This window comes from Bos taurus, chromosome 7 (assembly GCF_002263795.3).
Source record: "Bos taurus isolate L1 Dominette 01449 registration number 42190680 breed Hereford chromosome 7, ARS-UCD2.0, whole genome shotgun sequence".
NCBI lineage: Eukaryota > Metazoa > Chordata > Mammalia > Artiodactyla > Bovidae > Bos > Bos taurus.
This window is the reverse complement of record NC_037334.1, coordinates 35,947,579-35,967,128: the sequence shown is the minus strand read 5'-3', so window position 1 is coordinate 35,967,128 and position 19,550 is coordinate 35,947,579. Positions and strand designations below refer to the sequence as shown.

The following is a 19,550-nucleotide window of genomic DNA, read 5'->3' as shown; positions in this document are numbered from 1 at the left end:
ATTCAATATCACAGGAATCCAAATCTATGCCCAACCAGTAACTCTAAAGAAGCTGAAGTTGAATGGTTCTATGAAAACCTACAGGACCTTCCATAGCTAACACCCAAAAAAGATGTCCTGTTCATCATAGGAGACTGGAATACAAAAGTAGGAAGTCAAGAGATACCTGGAGTAACAGGTAAATTTGACCTTGGAGTACAGAATGAAGCAGGGCAAAGACTAATAGAGTTTTGCCAAGAGAATGCACTGATCATAGCAAACACCCTGTTCCAACATCACAAGAGAAGATTCTACACATGGACATCAACAGAGGGTCAATATCAAAATCAGATTGATTGTATTCTTTGCATCCAAAGATGGAGAGGCTCTACACAATCAGGAAAAACAAAACTGGGAGCTGACTGTGGCTCAGATCATGAACTTCTTCTTGCCAAATTCAGATGTAAATTAAAGAAAGTAGGGAAAACCACTATATCATTCAGGTATGACCTAAATCAAATCCCTTAATGATTATACAGTGGAAGTAACAAATAAATTCAAGGAATTAGATATGATAGACAGAATGCCTGAATAACTATGGATGGAGGTTTGTGACATTTTACAGGAGGGAGTGATCAAAACCATCTCCAAGAAAAAGCAACGCAAAAAGGCAAAATGGTTGTCTGAGGCCTTACAAATAGCTGACAAAAGAGGAGAAGCTAAAGGCAAAAGAGAAAAGGAAAGATACACCCATTTGAATGCAGAAATTCAAAGAACAAGGAGAGATAAGAAAGCCTTCCTCAGTGATCAATGCAAATAAATACAGGAAAACAATAGAATGGGAAAGATGAGAGATTTCTTCAAGAAAATTAGAGATACTAAGGGAACATTTCATGCAAAGATGGGCACAATAAAGGACAGAAACAGTATGGACCCAACAGAAGCAGAAGATATTAAGATGTGGCAAGAATACACAGTAGTGCTGTACAAAAAAGATCTTCATGACCCAGATAATCACGATGGGGTGATCATTCATCTAGAGCCAGACATCCTGGAATGTGAAGTCAAGTGGGCCTTAGGAAGCATCACTATGAACAAAGCTAGTGGCGTTAATGGAATTTCAGTTCAGCTATTTCAAATCCTAAAATGATGCTGTGAAAGTGCTGCACTCAATATGCCAGCAAATTTGGAATATTCAGCAGTGGCCACAGGACTGGAAAAGGTCAGTTTTCATTCTAATGCCAAAGAAAGGTAGTGCCAAAGAATGTTCAAACTACCACACAGTTGTACTTATCTCACACACTAGCAAAGTAATACTCAAAATTCTCCAAGCCAGCCTTCAACAGTATGTAAACAGAGAAATTCCAGATATTCCAGCTGGATTTAGGAAAGGAAGAGCAACCAGAGATCAAATTGTCTATATCTGTTGGATCATAGAAAAAGCAAGAGAGTTCCAGAAAAACATCAACTTCTGCTTTATTGACTATTCCAAAGCCTTTGACTGTGTGGATCACAATAAACTGTGGAAAATTCTTAGAGTGATGGGATTACTAGACCACCTAACCTGCCTCCTGAGGTGGTCAAGAAGCAACAGTTAGAATTGGACATGGAACAACAGACTGGTTCCAAATTGGGAAAGGTGTACATCAGGGTTGTATATTGTCACCCTGCTTATTTAATTTCTGTAGAGAGTACATTATACAAAATGCCAGGCTGGATGAAGCACAAGCTGGAATCAAGATTGCTAGGAGAAATATCAGCAACCTCAGATATGCAGATGACACCACTCTTACGGCAGACATAGAAGAAGAACTAAAGAGCCTCTTCATGAAAGTGAAAGAGGAGAGTGGAAAAGTTGGCTTAAAACTCAACGTTCAGAAAACTATGATCATGGTATCTGGTCCTATCACTTCATGGCAAATAGATGGGGAAACAGTGGAAACAGTGACAGACTTTATTTTCTTGGGCTTCATAATCACTACAGATGGGGACTTCAGCCATGAAATTAAAAGACACTTGCTCCTTGGAAGAAAAGCTATGACCAACCTAGACAGCATATTAAAAAGCAGAGATATTACTTTGCCGACAAAGGTCCATCTAGTCAAAGCTATGGTTTTTCCAGTAGTCATGTGTGGATGTGAGAGTTGGCTATAAAGAAAGTTGAGCGCTGAAGAATTAATGCTTTTGAACTGTGGTGTTGGAGAAAACTCTTGAGAGTCCCTTGGACTGCAAGGAGATCCAACCAGTCAAATCTAAAAGAAATCAGTCCTGAATATTCATTGGAAGGAATGATGCTGAAGCTGAAACTCCAATACTTTTGCCACCTGATGTGAAGAATTGACTCATTGGAAAAGACCCTGATGCTGAGGAAAAATTGAAGGCAGGAAGAGAAGGGGGTGACAGAGGATGAGATGGTCGGATAGCATCACCGAGTCTATGGACGTGAGTTTGAGTATCTCTGGGATTTGGTGATGGACATGAAGGCCTGGTGTGCTGCAGTGCATGGGATCAGAAAGAATTGGATATGACTGAGTGACTGACCTTAAGTGACTAGCCTGTTATACTGAAAAATTCAGTCTGAATGTGGAAAAGTAAAAAGTTATTTTCTCACCTTCCTCAATATCCTCAAACTTCTACCCAAAAGGAGTAGAAATTTTCTAATTTTTGTCACATCATGAATAAAATAAAATTAGTAATTTTGACTTTTAATGAAATGGAAAAATTCATGAGATTTTTTAATGAACTCTTGAATTGGGCTACTGGACATGGGAGAAGTGATAGGGGACAGAGGAACAGGACTGAGTCCTGTGACTGGCATGGATCTCATGTGGTAAGCCAGAAAACTGATGGGCAGCAGTACAGTATTTCACCAATCTTTCCCTGTAAATGTGATTCAAGATTTCTGAAAAATTTTTAACTTCATGGCAACATGGAAGATGCCATGATTTTGCCACTGCCACAAGACCTGACTGCCCCAGGCTTCATCCCTCCTAGAAGGTGGATACTTCTGATTATCTCAGGAGTTTAGAGATATCATATGTAGGGGAGCTAGACTTACACAGCCTGGGATACTAGACATGAAATTAGAGCCACCTTTGTGATGGCCTCTAGTATCAACATCATCTGGACTCCTGGCTATCTTTCCTAGAAAACTCTCCAAGAAATCCTGTTCTGAGACCCTGTCTGACACCACTGTTCCCCACCCCTGTCTCTCTCTTTCTAAGTTATTTCCACCAGAATATTGAGAAGAAACACACTATGAATTCTGGAAAGTTATGGCAGTAACATTTGGCAGGGGTAGCAACCTATTTACCTTCATGCAAGAGTACAACCACTTACACAATTCTTTGTTCTCTGCCTTCATTCATTAGAAGGTAAGCACAAAGAAGACAGAAATTCTTATTTCCATTTGCTGTGCAGAGAAGAGATGAAATATAGGAAATAACTGTTGTGTATTAGTCACTCAGTCGCGTCCAAGTCTTTGCAACCCCAGGGACTGTAGCCCACCAGGATCCTCCATCCATGGGATTTTCCAGACATTGATATTGGAGTGGGTTGCCATTTCCTTCTCCAGGGATCTTCCTGATCCTGGGATCAAACCTGGTTCTCCCAAATTGCAAGCAGACTCTTTACCATCTTAACTATTAGTTGAATGAAATCAGTAACAGAAATCTAAGACTAATGTTGTTGAATCAACATGGTAATTATTATGCAAACTCTCATCTCACCCAAGTGCAAACTCTACAATTTCATCCCTTCCAAAAAACTGAGTGAAGAAAATGGTATTTGAAGATGAATAAAAGCTACATATCCCACCAAACAGCAATTCTAGTAAAATAATACTGTGTGTGTTAGTTGCTCAGTCATGTCTGCCTCTTTGCAACCCCATGGACTGAGCCCTCCAGGCTTCTCTGTCCATGGGATTCTCCAGGCGAGAATACTGGAGTGGGTAGCCATTTCCTTTTCCAGGGGATCTTCCTGATCCAGGGATTGAATCCTGATCTCCCACATTGCAGGCAGATTCTTTACCATCTGAGCCACCAGGGAAGCCCTATTATCTTAGTTCTTTGATAATCTGTATTGTCATTCTATATGCTTTAAGTTTCTACGGAAAATATTCTAAGGAAAAAAAGCATTCAAAATATTCAAATAGCTTTTTAAAAGAACATTTTCACTGTATAATTCAGAATTATCTCCACAAAGCCTCACATGGAAATATCTCTAGGAAATCATGTTTAAAAATTTGGCTTCCTCTAAAGAACTAATGAGCTTTTCCTTGTCCAAATGTGATGGCGACTTATTCAATTATATAATCCTTTTTGCTTTGGCTTCTAGGGAGCTCAAAGGCAAATTTGAACACTCATAGTATTGATGAAAATGTTAGCGTGTGTATGTGTATATATACATATATATATATATGTTTTAAGGTAACATATGAGAAATTGCTATCATTTACTACATATCTTTTGTCAGGCATGGTGCTAAGATAAGAAAAATAGACTTTTAAAATTATTTTGTATCCTGAATGAAAAGTTTCAGGCTGATTAGAAAGAGTATTCTTACTACAGATGAGAAAAAGAGAAGTTGGATGACTTTCCCATGTTCAAATGGCAGTAAATAAGGAAGCTACTATTTAAACTCAGATCTGGGTAGTAGCCCCTACACTGCATTCTCGTCCCGTACCTCTATTTTATCTTATTTTCTTGCTCATTTTACTTTTACTTATATTTTGCATTTTCTGGTCCTATTTATATTTTTCTTTAATCACAATTTTATTTTATTTATTTTTCTTTAAGATGCCTGCAGTCCTCTCTAAAATAAAGTAGGGAGTAAAGAAATATATAAACAATATTAAAACAACAACAAAAATAGTCCTTAATTAACTAACCAATGAACAGCTAAGAACTTTGTACACTTCATCTTGCCGTCTGTTGTGGCTAAATTGTGTCCCCCAAAATGATGTGTTGAAGGCCTCACTCCAGTACCTCAGGATGTGACCTTATTTAGAAATGAGGTCATAGCAGATGTGATGAGTTAAGATAGGTCATTCTGGAGTAAAGCAAGTTCCTATCCAATATGGCTCCTGTCCTTAGAAGAGACACAGAGGCAGACGTGCACAGAAAGAAGACAGGTCAAGGGCCACAGAGCTAGACTGTGTGTGACAGAAAGGACACATGTTGATACAGGCAGAGATTGGAGTGATGATAACTCAGCTGGTAAAGAGTCTGCCAGCAACGCAGGAGCCCCTGGTTTGACTCATGGTTCAGGAAGATCCCCTGGAGAGGGGATAGGCTACCCTCTCCAGTATTCTTGGGCTTCCCTGGTGACTCAGACTGTAAAGAATCCACGTGCAATGTGGGAGTCTTGGGTTCCATCCCTGGGTTGGGAAGATTCCCTGGAGAAGGGCATGGCAACCCACTCTAGTATTCTTGCCTAGAGAATTCGCATGGACAGAGGAGCCTGGCGGGTTACAGTCCATGCGGTTGCAAAGGGCTGGACACAACATCGACTAAGCACAGTGCAGCACATCTTAAAGCTAAGGAATGACTAAGATTGCTAGCGACAACAAAAGCTGAGAGAAAGGCCTGGAATGGATCTTCCTCTAGAGCTTTCAGAGAGCTGAGCCCTGCCAAGATCCTGATTTTGGACTTTCAGATTTCAGAGCTGGAGAAAATAAATATCCACTGTTTTAAACACCCCAGTTTGCGATATTTTGTCATGACAACCCTAGGAAACTAATACACCTCTCCAAAATGCTGCTAGAAGGCAGATCAACTCCCAGATACTACAAAGAAGACCAACTAAAGTCACTGTGGTAGCAGTTAGGAAAACTGGGGCTGTATTTATACATAATTGTTAGCTTTCCTGGCGGACACTTGGAGATATTGAATGAGTGACCCACTCCAGTATTCTTGCCTGGAGAATCCCATGGACAGAGGAACCTGGTGGGCTACAGTCCATAGGATCACAAAGAGTCAGACATGACTGAAGCTACTTAGCATGCACGCAAAGCAGAGAGAGAGAGAAAAAAAAATTACATGTGGAGTTAAAGTGGAAAACTACCTCATTAAGCCATGATTGTTGAGAGAAGTTGAGTGGCTCCAGTATTAGTTATTATGCAGATGGGGTGCAAATATGAGGGCACAGTTCTCATGAATATCAGCTTGGCTCATTACAGAATCCAACTCTTTTGCAGTTTACTGAGTTTTAAAGGAAATTTTTGATATTGTTCAATTAAGTAGCATTTGAATGGGACGGTAGAACTGATCGCTTCAATTTACCTTAAAATCAAGGGGCCTTTGTTTTCCTGACACAGCCTGTGAATCACACTTTTTAAAAAATATTGTATTTTTTTTGATAATTTTTTTATGTGAACCATTTCTAAAGTCCTCAATGAATTTATTACAATATTGCTTCTGTTTTATTTTTTGGCCAGGAGGCATGTGGGATCTTAGCTCCCTGAGCAAGGATTCAACCTGTACCTATTGCATTGGAAGATGAAGTTTTAACCACTGGACCACCAGGGAAGTCTGCACTCTTGCTTTTTTAACCTTTATCTTCATTCAACCTGTTTTAAGAGACAGTGTTCAAGATCAAAAAAATTTATTATTAATAGTCTTTCAGAATAATTAAATGGAGCAATTTTAATGAATTGGAAAAATAAGGAAATCTCCAAAAGTTAATCTTTCTACTCATTAGATTCTGACTTTACAACACAGAACTATTCTGTAAACATGTGAGAGAAAAAAAAAAAAATATGGCATCTAGGCCCAGATCATCAAGCAGTCAGAAGGCAAAGGCAGTGAACAATAAGCTTATCTCTAGCCAAATGAACATTTTATTACTTAGCTTAACTTCTGAATATTTCATCAGTGCTTCACTGAGACAGAAATGACACTTTTTTTTTTTTAAATAAAGTAACTGTGCATGCATGGTAGTGGTTATTGAGTCAGAAAATCTGTTCTAAGGAGGGTATAAATAAAGGTTATGAGAAGGAAGTTGCAACACTTTTATTGCAGGAGGCTTAGATTCCAAAGAGCCAGACATCTGATAAATGCACAGCCTCGGTTTTATAAGATTGAAGTTTGCAGTGAAGTTAGATCCCATCTCTTCAGAATGCTTCATTAAATCCTACTATCGGGGCTTGTTCATTACAGAACAATCTTCAGCCCTCACAGGAGGCAAAGGGAGAAAAAAGTGCTCTCACTTCTTTCAGGTAACAATATTATTACTATTTTTTTATGTCTACTTGAAAGTGAAAAGTGAAAGTGTAGTCACTCAGTCGTGTCCAACTCTTTGCGATCCTGTGGACTGTAGCCTGCCAGGCTCCTCCATCCATGGGATTTTCCAGGCAAGAATACTGGAATGGGTTGCCGTTTCTTTCTCCAAGGGGTCTTCCAGACCCAGGGATCAAACTCGTGCCTTCAGAATTGCGGGCAGGCTCTTAACCATCTGAGCCAGTGGGAATCCCTATGTCTTCTTGATCAGTAACAAATCTGTTTTGTAAAATCGCTTTTCTTTTTAAGATACAGGTAAATTTTATCCCAAATATCCAATTTACCAAAATTCACTAAGTTTAAATTAGTTATCTTAAAGATCTAGGGGGAAATTAATTTTTCGGGGTTTGTTTGCTTGTTTACAAGGAGAAAGAAGTTTCACATTTCTTAATATTTGCTGTTAGTCCATCAGGAGTTAACGCCATTGTTATATCTGATCCATATGTTGTCAGCTGCCTCCTTTACTACTATTTATAGATTAAGTGATATAAATTTTTTGGTTACTCATGTAGCTGCTAATTTTCTGAATAGATCTTCCTTTTAGAGATTTCATTTGTCTTACTAGTTCTATTTAAGTATCCCTCACTGACTTAAAGGAATATTTAATTCTCACCCATCCAAATAGTGAGAGAAAATAAGCTAATCTTGCATTAGAATGACAGGAATAAGAATGACCCTTTTGCCCAACCAAGAAAATGGAGGCATACAGAGAGATGTTCACTTTTGAACTCTCTTCTCAAAACTCATCTACCAAAAGACTTTATAAGCTAGAACCCTATTAATTCTAATTTATTTAAGCAGTCACAATGGCCTAACACTACAAAATCATGTAAAGATGCAATACCTAATGATTATGGCACATTTAGGATTTTTTTAAATATCTGCTTATAGTTGAATGGTGAACTCTGAAGACTAGAATAATTTTCACTGTTTATTTGTAGCTTTCCACAAGGTCAAGTACTGAATCATAGCAAGGCATTGATGTACATTACCAACATTCATTTTTCATATTTTTCATATTGTATTTTTGTTAACATTGCCAATGTAATATCAGTGCAATGTATATGTGTATGTTAGACATACACAGCTTAGAGCAGAGTGTATGTACATACAATATATGTGTATGTTAGACATACACAACTAAGAGTACAGTGAAGACCAGATTAACTTTCAAATCTATCCCATACTATTCCTCTTTTGAAAATCCATTTTGCTAAGATTAATCAAGGCATTAACTGCCATGTTTACCAGGTAAAACAACACTCACACTGATCTTTCATCTGGCATACTTGAGCTCTTTCTACCAAAATACATATTTTTAATATTAGACAGCTTTTCTTGCTCAGCTGTACTTGTACTGTTCTGAGAAACAAGCCTTCACTTATTGTGTATAGTTAACAATGATATATCCTTTAAAATGTTGAAGCATTTTATGATCGTCCTTCTTCATTTAATAATTCTAGATCATATGATATTATACTTTGTTATATATTCATCATCTGTAGTTCTAATTGTCAATTTTCTAAAAGAAGATTATTTCTCCCCTCTTCCCATAGACCAGTAACTATTTTGGGAAAGACTAGAGGGCTTCCCAGGTGGTGCTAGTGGTAAAGAACCTGCTTGCCAATGCAGGTAGATGCAAGAGACATGGGTTTGATCCCTGGGTCGGGAAGATCCCATGGAGAAGGGCATAGCAACTCACTCCAGTATTCTCACCTGGAGAATCTCATGGACAGAGAAGCCTGACAGGCTATACTCCAAAGAGTCAGACACAACTGAAGCGACTTAGCACTAGCACAGAGAAACAAAAATTAAAAAACAAATATACCTCTGATTTGTATAGCATTTTTTTAAAAAATTAATGACCAGAATTCATCTGGAGTAAAATCCCATGGACAGAAGAACCTGGCAAGCTGTAATCCATGGGGGTCACAAAGAGCTGGACATGACTGAGTGACTAAGCACATATGCAATATCATAGCGGGTAGTTCATAGAAATTTATTTTGTGAAAACTCACTAAAATACATTTTGCAAATAAAATTCAAATGAATCCCCTTCTCTCCATTTAAAAAGTTTGCTTTTTATTGCATCAATAAAAGCACCTCATATTCCATATTCTATGGCATCTGTGGAAAAAATAATACTATATAAACTGTATCATAGTATCATTTTTTAAAGTACCAATTTTGTAACAATATACATTCCCATGAGTATTTTTAACTAAAATTTAGTAAAATATGTATAATGAATAGTAATTCAGTTTACATATGGAATACAAATGAGAATTGAATTTTTTCTTTTCATGAATCTAATTAAGTATAATTGGATCTGCGAAATAGAAGTTTTAGATGCTGCAAATACGGCTGCTGCGTGTACAGAGCTGAGCCAATTGTGAAAGCTAGATAGAAATTAATGAGTTTCTGTAAGTCCTAGAGACTTTCATATGCCAACAATTAAAGCGTTGGGGGAAGCCCATAAACAAACTTTGTTCTTAACACTCAGTAGCCTATCAAACACTCTTTTTTCAGTCAGTTATTTGATTCCTAGAATTCCTACTGGCATCTATCTTGTTTCATTGAATTAAATAGAACTCTTTCTCAAAGTGTAAGGGAAGTTTGAAAATTTGCTCTGAGATTCTCAGTGGATTATGGGGGAAAGGTGAGCTATCTGTTTTCTTCCAAAATATGTTGGAACTCACCTTGTGTCCAGAACTTCAAATACTGAGCCTATAAAATAAATAAGACAAGGCACACTCTTCTTCCTAGTAATTGAGGACAGAAATTTAGCTCTGTTAAAAAGCAAGTGTGGGACTTCCCTAGTGGTTCAGCAGTTAAGAGTCTTCCTGCCAATGCAGGGGACATGGGTTCGATCCCTGATCTGGGCAATTAGGCCCCCATGTGCCACAACTACTGAAGCCAACATGCCCTGGAGCCTGTGCAGCACAACTGGAGAGCTGACCCCACTCACCACAACTAGTGAAAGCCTGCATAGAGCATCAAAGAACCAGTGCAGCCATAACAAATAAATAAGTGTTTAAACTTTTTCAAGCATGTAAATCTTTTAACTGAAAAACAAATCAGATAACCATGGCTTGGTAGATATGCACACACACACTATGCTTTTTATAAAAATTATGTATACTTTATATATTCTTTTGACAAGTCCTCAGACAGACATTATTACCACATTTTACTGATGAGAAAAACATTCAGAGAGTATGTAACTTTATCAAAGTCATTCTGCTAATATATGGAAAAACAAAGATTGGAGTCCATGTATGGATCACAATAAACTGTGGAAAATTCTGAAAGAGATGGGAATACCAGACCACCTGACCTGCCTCTTGAGAAACCTATATGCAGGTCAGGAAGCAAGAGTTAGAACTGGACATGGAATAACAGACTGGTTCCAAATAGGAAAAAGAGTACATCAAGGCTGTATATTGTCACCCTGCTTATTTAACTTATATGCAGAGTACATCATGAGAAACGCTGGGCTGGAAGAAGCACAAGTTGGAATCAAGATTGCCGGGAGAAATATCAATAACCTCAGATATGCAGATGACACCACCCTATGGCAGAAAGTGAAGAGGAACTAAAGAACCTCTTGATGAAAGTGAAAGAGGAGAGTGAAAAAGTTGGCTTAAAGCTCGACATTCAGAAAACAAAGATCATGGCATCTGGTCCCATCACTTCATGGGAAATAGATGGGGAAACAGTGGAAACAGTGTCAGACTTTATTTTGGGGGGCTCCAAAATCACTGAAGATGGTGATTGCAGCCATGAAATTAAAAGATCCATACTCCTTGGAAGGAAAGTTATGACCAACCTAGACAGAATATTCAAAAGCAGAGACATTACTTTGCCAACAAAGGTCCGTCTAGTCAAGGCTATGGTTTTTCCAGTGGTCATGTATGGACGTGATAGTTAGACTGTGAAGAAGGCTGAGCACCGAAGAATTGATGCTTTTGAACTGTGGTATTGGAGAAGACTCTTGAGAGTCCCTTGGACTGCAAGGAGATCCAACCAGTCCATTCTAAAGGAGATCAGTCCTGGGTGTTCTTTGGAAGGAATGATGCTAAAGCTGAAACTCCAGTACTTTGGCCACCTCATGTGAAGAGTTGACTCATTGGAAAAGACTCTGATGCTGGGAGGGATTGGGGGCAGGAGGAGAAGGGGATGACAGAGGATGAGATGGCTGGATGGCATCACCGACTCGATGGATGTGAGTTTGAGTGAACTCCGGGAGTTGGTAATGGACAGGGAGGCCTGGCCTGCTGCGATTCATGGGGTCACAAAGAGTCGGACACAACTGAGTGACTAAACTGAACTGATGTCTATTTCAAAGTCCACCCTTTTGCCTCTACACCATGTTCTCTTCCACAATTAACTAAAAAATGTGAATAATCAACGTTAGTCAGTTTTGTTACTATTAGAATATCAAGCAGTTTGTCTTTTTTCTGATAAATTGATTGCATATAGTTTTTGAAATGTACTGTTTACACAATATGGCTTAAAATTTACTGTGGAAATAAATGAAGACCACCCAAAAGAGAACAAACAGAGTATTTATTCAGAACATGTATAAAGAGCATAGAGTAGGAGTAAGCCAACATCTCTTGCATTTGGAGGATACTCCATTGTCAAGTTTGTATCTAATTTATATGCAGAATATATCATGTGAAATGCCGGGCTGGATGAAGCACAAACTGGAATCAAGATTGCAGGGAGAAGTATCAGTAACCTCAGATATGCAAATGAAACCACCATTATGTCAGAAAGTGAAGAGGAACTAAAAAGCCTCTTGATGAGGGTACAAGAGAAGAGCAAAAATGCTGTCTTAAAACTCAACATTCAAAAAATTAAGATTATGGCATCTGGTCTCATCATTTCATAGCAAATAGAAGGGGGAAAAGTGGAAACAGTGACAGATTTTATTTTCTTGGGCTCTAAAATCATTGTAGAGAGTTACTGGAGCCATGAAATTAAAAGACACTTGTTCCTTGGAAGGAAAGCTATCACAATCCTAGACAGTGTATAAAAAGCAGAGGCATCACTTGGCCAACAAAGGTCCTTATAGTCAAAGCTACCATTTTTCCAGTAGTCATGTAGAGATGTGAGAGTTAGACCATAAAGAAGACTGTAAGTAAGTAAGGGAAGTCGCTCAGTTGTGACCGACTCTTTGCGACCCCATGGACTGTAGCCCACCGGGCTCCTCCATCCATGGGATTTTCCAGGCGAGAGTACTGGAGTGGGTTGCCATTTCTTTCTCCAGGGGATCTTCCCCACCCAGGAATCGAACCCAGGTCTCCTGCATCATAGGCAGATGCTTTACCATCTGAGCCACCAGGGAAGTCTGAGTGCCAAAGAATTTATGCTTTCAAATTGTGGTGCTGGAGAAGATTATTGAGAGTCCCTTGGACTGCAAAGTGATCAAACCAGTGAATCCTAAAGGAAATCACCCCTGAATATTCATTGGAAGGACTGATGCTGAAACTAAAGCTCCAATACTTTGGCCACCTGATGTGAAGAGCAGACTCATCAGAAAACACCCTGATGCTGGGAAAAATTGAAGGCAATAGGATAGGGGGCAGAAGATGAAATGGTTAGATAGTATCATGGACTCAATGGACAAGAATTTGACATCACTTCAGGAGATAGTAGAAGACAGAGGAGCCTGTCGTGCTATAGTCCATGGGGTTGCAAAGAGTTGGACATGACTTAGTGACTGAACAACAATAACCAAGCCAGGAAGGGTTGAAGATAAGCTGGAGACTGGCTAACTAGAGTAGGGCATCTTTGTGATTGGTTTGTGAAGTGAGTTTGGCTTTTCCTCTTTGCTTGAGTTGAAGTTGGGAACAAAACATGAGGGAAAGTGGCATTCACTCATCATGTCCTAACCATTCTGCAGAGATGGTTGTTTGATTCCCTGGTCAATTATTGAAGACACCGTGAATCAGAAATCTATTGTCATATGTCGTCTCACTATGGTCTATTTGTATATTCAGTCTCAGTACTGATTATTTAATAGAATTATTTCTTAGAATTCAAAACAAAGTACTTAGGCTATGATTAGCTGTATAAATCCAATAATATGCACAACAGGATGTATTTCTTGCTATATTTTTTCCCATTTACATTCCCATGCTTATGGCAATCTTTCTGAATTCTCCTGTCTTTGCAAATTTCCAACTCCTAGTCCTTTGTCATCATAATTTAATGGATTTCTGAGTTTCCTATTTTTCTGAGGTGCAATTAGAGACCATCCAGAGGTTCCTACTACTTTCCCTCCCCACCTTCCTGCCTATGCAGCCACTCATTCCGTGTTCTCTCCTGTTACTTTCAATCAGTTGTCCATGCTGACATCTGAGGCCAATCCTGAGACTTATGCCCCTGAATTTCATTCCCTTTCACCTACTCAAGGATATCTCTTCAACAGCCCTACCCCTTCCTCTCAGCGTGCATTTTCCATCTCTGCTGTATCATGTCTATTAGCATACTAACATGCTCTAATTTCTCCCATCTGAGGACACCCTATCTTAGACCTTCTATTACCCTTCAGCAGCCCCACTTTTAAGATCCTCATTATAGCAAAATTGCATAAAGAACATTTTTTTCCTGCATTCTATATCTTACCATTCACATTTTCATGAAACCACATCTATTTGATTTTTACCAATGAGTGCTCATTTCCTGAGGTTACATGGTTAAAAGGCCACTTGTGTCTTTGATATACACATCAATGAAATGGTATAGACATTCTTAGTTCTTTCAGAATGTAAGCAGAAAAAAAAATTTTAATCAGATGTATTAAAAATTAGATTGATTATGAACCTTCTTCTCTCCAGTTATTGGTTGTTTTTTATTCCAGTGTACACATAGGGCCTAAAATTATATATCAAGTGGAAGATGTTGAACAGGTTGGAAATTTCTGATATTCTAGGAGAGTCTGGAGTTCAATTTTTTAAATGTACTTTCTCTAAAATATAAGAAACATTTCCAACAAGTTTTCTAGGTGGAAAGCACTAGAGCATGACAAAACACCCAAAAGCATAGAGATGGTAACAATTTATTATATTCCCTGGGGCTTGACATCTTATTATGATTCATTTTCCATGTAAATGGACTTTAAAAAGATTAAACTCTGGATGATAATTGTTATTCATTCAAACATCATGAGAATTTTGTTCTTTAAATTCCATAATCATACTATCCCAAAGAGATTTACAGCTTTTTTGTCTTACATTTGAAATAACTCAAACTTCCTTCATTTAAAAGTGGATTCAGGGGATAGGTGATAAGCAGAACTCTGTACATAAAGGTTAAAAAAGCTACTTCTACTTCTTCTTGGCTCAGGAAATATTGGGGCTTTCATAGGAGTACAGTTTTTAAATTAACAGATCTATTAATTACAGCAATTTTAAGTTTCCAGAAAAAAAAATGATTGGAAAATGCACATAGTTTTCATATACCTCCTTCTTGACCCCAGTAGAGTTCCTCTATTAGTTACATGGTATATTTGTGTGCTAATTGATTGATGAAAGTACATAAACACATTATATTTAATGTCTGTAGTTTACATTAGGGTTCACTCTCTGTTGTGGACTTTTTCTATGGGTTTTAACAAATATGAAATGTTACTTCAGAGAAGGCAACAGCACCCCACTCCAGTACTCTTGCCTGGAAAATTCCATGGACGGAGGAGCCTGGTAGGCTGCAGTCCATGGGGTCGCTAAGAGTCAGACACAACTGAGCGACTTCCCTTTCACTTTTCACTTTCATGCATTGGAGAAGGAAATGGCAACCCACTCCAGTGTTCTTGCCTGGAGAATCCCAGGGACAGGGGAGCCTGGTGGGCTGCTGTCTATGGGGTCGCACAGAGTTGGACACGACTGAAGCGACTTCACTTTCACTTTTCACCTTCATGCACTGGAGAAGGAAATGGCAATCCACTCCAATGTTCTTGCCTGGAGAATCCCAGGGACTGGGGAGCCACCTATATCTTTACAATATCATACAAAAGAGTTTGTTGTCCTAAAAATTCCCAGTTCTCTATCTATTCATTGTCTATCCCTCCTTTCCACTGAAACCCTGGCTACCACTGATTCTTTTACTGAATTTTTCCACAATGTCATATTTGGAATCATATAGTATGTGGTCTTTTCAGATCAGTTTCTTTGATTTAGCAATATGCCTTTAAAGTTCCTCAATGTCTTTTTTTAATGAAAGTATAGTTGATTTCTCTTGATGGGTGGGGCTGTGTTCCCTTCCTGTTGTTTGACCTGACTAATTTGAAAAGACCCTGACGTGGGGAAAAATTAAAAGCAGGAGAAGAATTGGACGACAGAGGATGAAATGGTTGGGTGGCATTACTGACTCGATGGACATGAGTTTGGGTAAGCTCTGGGAGTTGGTGATGGACAGGGAAGCCTGACGTACTGCAGTGCATGGGGTTGCTAAGAGTCAGACATGACTGAGCAACTGAACTGAACTGATAATTGATTTACAATATTATAATAGTTTTGGGGTGTAACATAGTGATTGACTCTTTTTATAGATTATACTCCATTAAATTACAGATAATAGTTATAATTCCCTATGTTATATATCATTTTTGCTTATCTCATTTATACATAATAGTTATTATCTCTTAATCCCATACCCCTATTTTTTGCCCCTTCCCTGCCCCCTTTGATAACCACTACTTTACTTTCTATATCTGTGAGTCAGTTTCTATTTTGCATACATATTCCCTTGTATTATTTTTTAGAGTCCATATATAACCAATATCATATGATATTTGCATTTCTCTGTCTGGCTTATTTCACTTAGTATGATAATGTCTAGGTTCACCCATGTTGCTACAAATGTCATTTCATTCTTTTTTATGGATGTGTAATATTCCATTGTATATATGTGTGTGTGTGTGTGTGTGTGTATGTGTGTTTAGATAAATATATATACACACCACATCTTCTTTACCCATGTATCTGTCGATGGACATTTAAGTTGCTTTCATGTCCTGGCAATTGTAAACAGTGCTGCAATGAACATTGTGATACATGTACCTTTCTGAATTATAGTTTTCTTCAGATATATGCCCAGAAGTGGGATTTCAGGATGATAGGCCAACTCTATTTTTCACTTTTTGAGGAATCTCCATAGTGTTGTTCATAATGGTTACACAAATTTACACTCCCACCAACAGTATACAAGGGTTCCCTTTTCTCTGCATCCCCTCCAACGTGTGCTATTTGTGGACTTTTTGACAATAACCATCTGACAGGTGTGAAGTGATTTGATTTGCATTTCTCTAACAATTAGCACTGTTGAGCATCATTTCATGTGCCTGTTGGCCATCTGTAAGTCTTCTTTGGAAAAATGTCTATTTAGGTGTTCTGCCCATTTATTATTTTTTTTGATGTTTTATTAAACTGAGTTGTATGTAAAGTTCTGCCATGTTTTTTCATTGCTTAACATCTCATTTCTTTTTATTGCTATATAATATTCCATAGTCTGGATGCATAATAGTTTGTTTATCCATTCATTTAGTGAAGGACATCTCACTGGCTTCCAAGTTTTGGCAGTTGTAAATAAATCTACTATAAACATTCATGTGCAGGGTTTTGTGTGGACATATGTTTTCAAATCATTTAGGTAAATGCCAAGGAGCATGGTTGTTGGATCATAAGGCAAGAGAATATTTCATTTGCAAGAAACTGCCAAACTGTCTTCCAAAGTGGCTGTACCATTTTGCATTCCCACCAGCAATAGATGAAGGTTTCTATTGCTCTGCATCCTTGCCAGCATTTGGTGTTATTGATGTTTTGAATTTTAGCCATTCTACTAATGTGTAGTAGTATCTCATTGTTGTTTTAATTTGCAATTCCCTAATGACATATGATACTGAACATCTTTTCATATGCTTATTTGCCATCTGTATATCTTCTTTGTTGAAGAACACATTTTTAATGAATACTCACTGTTTACTACTCACTGCATTATATGCCAGGAACATTTGTTAATATTTCACAGAGGAAAATAGATACTGAATTTACTGCATAGTTGTTGCTTCAAAAAAAAAAAAAAGTCAATTTACTTTCTGAGGGAAGTGGCAGTTTACCCAATGGCAGAAGCTATCTTTTTCATGGAAAATTCACCACAGAGACACTGTTTCCATAAGAACAGGACATAATACATAAAATCCTATGTTCTTTTGCCTTCTAAAATTGTTTATCACACTCAGAAAAGTGTGCATATGCTACATAATTGTTAGAAGCTGGTATATCCAACACAGGTATATCATATGATACACAAATTTCATTTTTGGAAAATACCTAACAAAGAACATACATATGTACATGAAAGGCATGTAAAATAATGTTTATAACAGCATTAGTAATAATGTTAAATCACCCCAAACTGAGAACATGTGAAGTCTCTTACCAGGAGATTATATAAATAATTTCTGATACATGTGTTCACATGGTGAAATACGAAAAAAATGAAAGTCAGTGAACAAATTATTGCTAAAGCAGCAGCCTGAATGACTCTCACAAACATGATGTTAAAATATAAAGCCAAATTATATACCTTGATTTATGGATAAATGGATTTCAAAAACAGAAACAGGTCTAGGGCTGGAAGTCAGAATAGTGGTTTCTTTGGTACTGGCAGACCTGTGGGGACTGGGCATGAACCTGGGTTGAGGCGTGGGAGGGGCTTGAGTGGTGAGAATAATGTGCTATTATAGGGAACAGTTCATAGGGAACTGTTTACAAGATGATGTTCACTTTGTTAAAAATCTTTGGGCTCTACACTGTGATTTGGGCATTTCTAAAAATTTATATCTCAATAAAATGTTTACTTCAAAAAACAGAAGTAAGTTTTCCATCTGTGGTCCTTTTACTTTGTTTAATGAAAAATCTACACGTTAAATAAAAATAAACCTACCTGTGTAGCTTTTACTTGTTAATAAAATGCTGAAAAAGGAGTAAAGCCTTAATCTAGATTTCTTCGTATGCCATTCTACCTGAAAAAAAATTGAAACTAAATGTGGAAAATATACAAGCATAAACACATGTATTTGCATTCTACATAATTTTATATGTAATTTAAATCTTAACTATTTTAATCTCTACTTAATCAACTTTTGCATTCATTTAATCATCCTTTTGGATCCTAATATACTATACAAACACTCTCCCTTTTCCTTTCTCTCTCTCTCACATACACACACACTTTGTTATTAGTTTGTGACCAAGTCCCAGTGATATCAAGGTTGTATAAATATGCAATCTGCATCATGGGGAGAATATTATAGAGAAAGACTTCTTAAGGATATAATTATGTGTTTCTTTGTCTTGGTCACATTCCGAAAAGTGAATGACTAACCATACTGAAATCAATTAAAGCTGCTGGGTTAGATAGTGTACAAATACATAAAATGTGGTTATATAATTCTCCAGCAATGATTTCCTACACAGCATCTTCAGTTTGGGGATCAATAGATATAAGTCACTTCACATTTTGGTACCACTGAAATCTGAATATGTTTTCCTTTTGTAAATATTTTAAGGAATAATTAACACAATTTTAATATTCTTTTTATTTTACCAGCACACTGATACCTTCATTTATAAATACCACTCTCTTCCCTTCAGCTATTATCTAGTTCCTTCTTAAGTTCCTTATATAATTAAACTAATAAAGAATGTATTTCTGACCTTCTAAAGCTGGGATAGCAGTTCTGGAGGCAAACTTTTTTATTTTTTAAAGAGGAAAAAGCAGAAGGCAGGTAGAAACCTGGATAAGAAGGTAAGATCTAAGACCAGTAGGTGTTAGTTTGAATGTTTTGTCAAAGAACCAAGTTGTGCTTAGTTATTATACTTTGTCAAGAACTAGGTTGAATGAAATTGGAATGAATAGGTTGATAATGAGTTCACTCACTCAGTTGTGTCCAACACTTTGCAAATCCCTGGACTGCAGCATGCCAGGCTTTCCTGTGCCTGTCATCCACTCGTCCACTGAGTCAGTAATATCATCCAACCATCTCATCCTTTATCATTCCTTTCTCCTCTTGCCTTCAATCTTTCCCAGCATCAGGGACTTTTCCAATGTGTCAGTTCTTCACATCAGGTGGCCAGAGTATTGGAGTTTCAGCTTCAGCATCAGTCCTTCCAATGAATGTTCAGGACTGATTTCCTTTAGGATGGACTGGTTGGACCTCCTTGCAGTCCAAGGGACTCTCAAGAGTCTTTTCCAACACCACAGTTCAAAAGCATCAATTCTTTG

At 37.7% G+C, this 19,550-nt stretch overlaps 1 long non-coding RNA gene and 1 other non-coding gene across 7 annotated transcripts in view; both read right to left on the bottom strand.

The window, feature by feature from the left end:
• LOC112447397 (uncharacterized) overlaps positions 1-19,550 on the bottom strand; it is a 909,470-nt gene that overhangs the window by 117,439 nt on the left and 772,481 nt on the right. The window lies entirely within an intron of this gene.
• TRNAH-AUG (transfer RNA histidin (anticodon AUG)) lies at positions 12,538-12,609 on the bottom strand. Its single transcript has one exon. It is a non-coding gene; the product is annotated as a tRNA-His (tRNA).